The sequence below is a fragment of the Microtus ochrogaster genome, chromosome 1, assembly GCF_000317375.1.
Source record: "Microtus ochrogaster isolate Prairie Vole_2 chromosome 1, MicOch1.0, whole genome shotgun sequence".
Lineage (NCBI taxonomy): Eukaryota > Metazoa > Chordata > Mammalia > Rodentia > Cricetidae > Microtus > Microtus ochrogaster.
The window spans coordinates 89,843,058-89,850,369 of NC_022009.1; positions in this window are offsets into that span (position 1 = coordinate 89,843,058).

Here is a 7,312-nt window from a genome sequence, read left to right on the forward strand (position 1 = left end):
TGTTTCCTCAGGCTCTCTCAGTCTGAGGTGACTCTACCAATTTAGTTGTAAACTCGTTGAGGCTCTGGAACAGCAAGCCCTCCCTCCTCCATCCTTCTCCCTTTATCTTCAGAGCTGCAACACCTCCACTAGGGAAACCTTTTCTCTCGAGCTGTAACACTTACGCTAGTCACTTGCAGAAATTAAGAGGGAAGAACCACAAACATAATGAGATCACAGCAAACTGAAGTCCAACAGTGACCAATATCTGGGATGCACTCATGATCTGGGCTTAGGCAACCCCGTTTCTCTTTGCCCACCACAGCACATATAACTCATCTTACAGGCTCAAGTCAGCCTCATTACACAGCTGCTGATGTTTTCGGTAGTCATCCCACAGTTAATGACATAAAACCAGCACTACCTGGGGGACATTTACATATTACAACCTGAGATGCAAACTTGGCCCTCAGTGCACCCCCTCTGTGTGCAGACTCTGAGGAGACTTAAACCTCAGCAATACTGGTCTCGTGTGTGTGTGTGTGTGTGTGTGTGTGTGTGTGTGTGTGTGTGTGTTTGTGTGTGTGAGGCAGGGTTTTTCTGTGTAGTTCTGCCCTGGACCAGGCTGACCTTGACTTTGCAGAGATCCTCTTGCCTCTTTCTCCCTAGTACTGGGATTTAAGGCATGCACTACCACCACCTGGCCTCTGCCCATTTTTGTCTGATACTAGCTGTTTATATACATCTTCCCTACTACATCTCACTACACACCATGAAGTCAAGTATTAAAGGTTGCAATGTGTAGATTACCCTGGTTTTGTTTCTGTTTTGAGACAGTCTCATATAACTCACACTGGCCGCATCTATAAACACACACACACACACTTACAAAGAGTCATACCTGCTAAGAATTTCATTTGAAGCTTTATTTTAATGAATAGCCATGAAATTTCTATCAATTTTTTAAAAAACTATTAGCATTTTCCAATGAAATCGTCACACTTCCAAGTTGGCTATGCTACAGCATCTTCTATCCTGTCACCCTTCCCTGCAAAACAAGCTTTGTAGCCAGAGTGAGCCAGAAGAAGCTGCTTTGCACACTTCAACAGTCAGTAATTAGTATATGAATCTTAGCTTTATTCATGTGAGTGATTAGGCTGTGAATCACTTGACACCGTTTGCAGCTCTGCAAAGGCAGCCCTGGTGCTTTGCTGGGCATTAGAATTAGCTCCCTAGGTGAAGCAAAAACGGAAAGCATTAGTTTAAATTAGGTAATTAGATTAGCAATTGTTAGCTCGGAGAAGAAAACCTCACCCTGTTCACTGGTTTCATTTTTTAATTTTACAGATGACCTTTTTCAAGATCAACAACAAAGAGGTCATGCAAGGTTAGCTAACTAGAAAGTGGCAAAACCAAGATCGAAAGGCTCATGTCTATTAATCTGTTGTTCTCTTACAGTATGCATACAAAAGCACCAATATACTTACCGTAATACATACGTTTTATTTTTTGTTGTTCTTTTTTTGTCTTTCTGTATTTTGAAACAGGTGTCCTCCATGTAGCTTTGGTTGTCCTAGAACTCACTGTGTAGACAGACCGTTGTAGCCTTGAACTTGGATAGTCACCTGCCTCTGCCTCCAGAGTGCTGGGATTAAAGGCATGCACTACAAATACCCACCTATGTTTTACCTCTTTTAAAAATGGGCTAAAGGGACTAGAGAGATGAAGAGATGATCTGTCACTCTCCTCTGCAGGCAGTAGGCACACACATGGCATCTGCTCATGCAGACATAGACATAAATTAAAAGTGAAAAATGAACAGGTGTGGTGACTTATATTCAGGAAGGAGATGCAGGAAGATTGCCAATAATTAAATGCTAGTCTGAACGTCATAGTGAGTCCCAGGCCAACCTGGACTACAGAGTGTGACTTTTGACTCTAATAAACAAACAAAAATTAGTGTTCAGGAGGCTGAGGCAGGAGGATCAAGAATTAGAGGTCAGTATGGGCCGAAGTGAGTTCTAGTCTGTCTTGTATTACAATGACCCTATCTCAAACAACACAAGCAACTAAAAGTAAATGAACAAATAAATAAAGCATTCTATCGGAGCCTTATTGCTTTGCTCTCCAGTACCTAATAACAGTCTCTAGCCCATAGCACATTCTCAAAACTTATCCTAAGAATTACTTTCAGTACGCAAGATGACATGGCACAAATCTAAAGTCATGTCTTTTATAAAATGCTTCATCTTAGTACGTCTGTTTGATCTAAACTATACCTGCTTATTACATGATAGCTGCAACCCCAACCATGTAGTGCAAAGAATTGAACCTGGAGTCTTGTGGACTCTGATGTGTTAGGCTTATCCCCATTCATATCGCCCTTCTCTTACGTTCTAAATTTGCCCTCTTTAGCAGTGTCTATGCCTGTCCTTCAAGTCTACTTGTTCCTCTGTCTTCTTGTTCCCAGTGTGTGTGTGTGTGTCTGTGTGTGAACGCGTGTGCATGTGTGTGTGCTTAAGACAAGGTATCCTAGACCTAAGGATAACCATGATCTTCCGATCCTCCTGCCTCTACTTCCCCAGTGCTGAGGTTACAGGTGTGGTACTGAGATGGCAGGCATGCAGTGCTATGCCCTGTTTGCTGGTGCTGAGGAATAAACCCATGAACCTGGGCATGCTGAGCTACATCCCCAGCTCACTGTCTCCATTCCCTTAATTTCATCACATTTATGCTTGTCCATTTATAGCTTCCCAAGGACTGGTCCAACTGTTCTCATGGTCAGAATCCCCATTCTCCAGCTCCTAGCACCACAAATATCTCCTCTATGGTATTGGGTAAATGACTGGACAGATGTTGGTTTTGTTTCCTATCTCTGATACTTGAAAGGACACTGCATTTCTGCTCTCCATTTTAGCCACAGTGCCTAAAAGCATGAAAATAGCAAAAACATTGAAATAATAAGGCCACAAACTCACAATTTTCTACATTAATTAATTTTATTGTGTGTTTGTAATTATACTGTTTCTTACCAGGTATAATGAATTTAGTGATGTCTTCCCAGAATTAATACAATTATATTAAGGTTGAAATAATTTACAATTTTTAATGAATTTTTAATTTATTTTATTGAGCTATACATTTTTTTCTCTGCTCCCCTCCCTGCCTTTTCCTCCCCTTCAACCTTCTCCCAAGGTCCCCATGCTCCCAATTTACTCAGGAGATTTTTCTACTTTCCTTGTACATTAGATCATGCATGTCTCTCTTAGGGTTCTCATTGTTGTCTAGGTTCTCTGGGATTGTGATTTATAGGGTGGTTTTCTTTGCTTTATGTTTAAAAACCACGTATGAGTGAGTACATATGATATTTGTCTTTCTGGGTCTGGGTTATGTCACTCAAAATGATGTTTTCTAGATCCATCCATTTACCTGCAAATTTCAAGATGTCATTATTTTTTCTGCTGTGTAGTACTCCATTGTGTAAACATACTACGTTTTCCTTATCCATTCTTTGGTCGAGGGGCATTTATGTTGTTTCCAGGTTCTGGCTATGACAAACAATGCTGCTATGAACATAGTTGAACACGTGTCCTTGGGGTACAGTTGAGCATCCTTTGGATATATACCCAAAAGTGGTATTACTGGGTCTTAAGGAAAGTTTTTTTCCCTAATTTTCTGAGAAATCATCACAAAGACATCCAAAGGGGCTGTACCAGCTTGCACTCCCACCAGCAATGCAGGAGTGTTCCCTTTACCCCACAACCTCTCCAGCATAAGTTGTCATTGGTGTTTTGATCTTGGCCATGTTACAGGTGTAAGATGGAATCTCAGAGTTGTGAAATAACTTACATTTTAAATGACATTTTGCGCACATCACCCAAAAAACTGAATGTTTTTTGAACCATAGTCAGTCCAGTTATGAATGGAAGAATGTTAATGTTTAACATTACCAGTCAGATTCAGTTAAGGCTTGCTCAGGTTTATACATCCGGGCAATTCATTTGCCGAGATCTCAGTTGGATTATAGTCTTTCATGTGTTATATACCAACACCTGTAAATGGCTTTCATGTCATCATCACATCTGAGATCCCAAAGTGACCATCAGTTCTACAGAAAAGTGTTCTCTGATAATCAGAGTGCTTTGATTATATTCAGCCATATTGTGGTTGCAATTCAAGTGAATGAAATAATGAAAGTTTATGTACAGCTAAAATAAAAATGGGGCCTGGCATGGTGACACATACCTGAAATCCTAGCACTCAGAAGGTAGAGGAAGCCAGTTAGTCTAACTGGCATAGTAAGTTCCGGGTCATCCAAACAAATAAAGCACCTATATCAGTTACTTTTCTGTTACTGTGATAAAACACCGTGACCAAAGCAACTGATATAAGAATGGATTTATTTGGACTTATGGTCCTAGAGGGTGAAGCATCCACCATAGCAGAGAAGTGTGGCAGCAGGCAGCAGGCATGGGGAGCGTCTGAGAACTCACTTCTGGAACTGTAAGCAGGAGGAAGAGAGAGTGAACTGGGGGTGCTGTGAGGCTTCGAGTCGTCAAAACCCACCCCCAGTGATGTATTTGCTCTAGAAAGGCCTCACCTCACAGACCTCCCCAAACAGCACCACCACCTGGGAACCAAGCATTCAAACGTCAGACACTGTGAGGGACATTCTCACTCAAACCACCATAGTATCCAACTCTTCAAAAGCAGTGGCTATTTGACCTTGGTTATATAACTGTATGATGTAAGTGGATTTCAGATTATATCTTAATGGGAATTCTGTCAAATGTTTAAGCAATATTTACTGTTTTTACATAAAATGAGCAAATAGAAGATGAGGGACCATTTATTGATTAATGTACCACTACAAGATCTTGGGGTAGGAAGGGGGAGTGGGAAGAAAGAAAAATATCTTGGACATAGACATATAAAAAAGTTAGAAAATTCCTGTGGCTATCCATTATGATAAATGAGGGTTATTGTATTTAAAATCCAGTGAACTGTATTACCTCATTCTTGCTACAGTCTTCTGAGTGGTTGGGTTGGCAAGCCTTTGTCACTAGGCCCGGTGTAACTGACATGGGCTTCCCCAGGAAGTCACTCTGCTCATGAGAACATTATTAAATCTTGTGCAAAGAAGTGGCCTGGGTGTGGGAACCCACATATCTGGAGCCCGGTGACAATAGGACCCAGAAGAAGTTGCAAATCCACGGTGTAACACAGTAACTGCTGTGCTAAAAGTTCAAAAGCACAGGGGACTCTCATAGAGTGTGAGATACCAAGTGCCAGAGGGGCATGGGAAAGTGAGGGAACCCCACACTGTGGACAACAGAACATCAGCAGAAATTCAGGTGAGCCAGCAGGGTGGCTGCAGTCTCAGCACTTGGGGGGTGGAGGCAGGGGAATCAGGAGTTCAAGGTCATGAGATCCTGTTCCAAAACATTAGTACACCAAAAATAAGATAAAGTAACCAGGCAGTTTTCATACCACTACGAACCAAATGAGCACAACAATTTAGTTACTGGGATTTATCCTCCAGGTACTGTGTTAGGCGTAGGAATAAAACCATGAAACACACTGATATGCTCCTATTACAACTCTTTAAAACAGGGGCCCAGCTGGGCGGTGGTGGTGCACACCTTTAATCCCAGCACTCAGGAGGCAGAGGCAGGAGGATCTTTGTGAGTTCGAGGCCAGCCTGGTATACAAGAACTAGGACAGGCTCCAAAGCTACAGAGAAACCCTGTCTAGAAAAACCAAATAAATAAATAAATAAAAATAAAAATAAATAAATAAAAGAGGATCCCATGAGGCTGGGGCGTCTTCAGACTCTCTATATAGTTTATAACTCCCTTCCAGGTGAAGGGGTTTGGACGTGCAGCAGTTTAGCTGGTTTATGCTCTGCTGGAGTTAGACCCAGGGTGAATGGATGGATGGCAGGCAGGCACTCTGCCATGCCCGGCCTCAGAAGGCTCTAATCCTATCACACTGCTCTCATTTCTGGACAACTGAAAAACACAAACCTATATCTACGCTAATTATCTGCAATAGAGAGGTGATTTTGGCTAATGTATGTAATGTATGTAAATGATTCCCTAATGAGCACTAATGTGGAGGTCGTGGTGCTTGGTCCAGATGCCGCTGGAAATGGAAAATGCTCTCACTCCTTATTTTCACCTTTTCCTCACACCCAGTTGAACTTATTTTATGAACGCTATTAAAATATTGGGTCATTTTCTCCTTCATTAAACATAATTTTCCTTAATTTTTCATTAACATTTTGCATGCTTCCTCTTTGAAGATTAAGCAGAGTCATTACATATACTACTGAATAATTAGATCATTATCAGTAATTTCAAATTACATTGTTTCATTGTTCCGAATTCAAGTTCTTTCCTTGCTGGTGGTGATTTTATTGTCTTGTTGGATCCTAGAGTCCAAACACCGACAAGGAGTTGCCCCCAGAGACCACCTCTCACAACACAGCGCATGTAAAAGCATGAGGAGTTTATTAATTCTGTCATGACAGGGTCTTCCAGCATTAGAGGCCAGAAAGACCCCGAATACCTGGTACAGGATACTTTTAAAGGAAAAAGCCACAGAAGCAAGGGGGTGTCTGGGGGTTGTTCTTTGACTATTATGATTGGCTTATTCGAAAGGGCTATTACCAATAATTGGCTGGAGAGCAGTTGCCAGGTCAGATGAGGTAAGAGGTCACTTTGACCCCGTTTCCCAGGGACTGAGTCAAAACATACATGTGTGGGTAATTGTTCAGGAACTGAGTCAACATCTTAAAGGTTATCTTGCCCCAATTTCTGGAGAACATATGTGCATGTGTGGCTGTTAGGTCCTTGGTTCCCAGGGGAAAGGGAGGAGCATTACTGCTGAGATTGTGAGGGCTCAGAATTGTCAGAAATGGCTTTAGAGTTATCTTAAAGTTTTACAGTCTATCTTCAGAAATGGGGATGTGACTGCCCTTCACTTGATTTGGTTCTTTGCTGCTGTTGGTTTTTGTTTGGATGCTATTTGAGATGGTTTCTTGTAGCCCAGGTCAGCCCTGAGCTCACTAGGTAGCCAAGAATTACCTTGAATTCCTAATTCTCCTGTTTCCATCTCCCCCAGGTTCTGGAATTAGAGCTTAGCTTGTGGTGTATTTGACGCGAATCTCGCTATGTTGCCCTGGTGGTCCTGGAAATTGCTGCCTAGACCAGATCCACCTCAGATCTCCCCTGTTCTGCCTTGGGGTACTGGATTTATAGACATGTAAAGATAGGTGATTCCTGACCTATATCGGTAGTTCTCCTCATTTTCAAAAAACTCTTAATGTGTA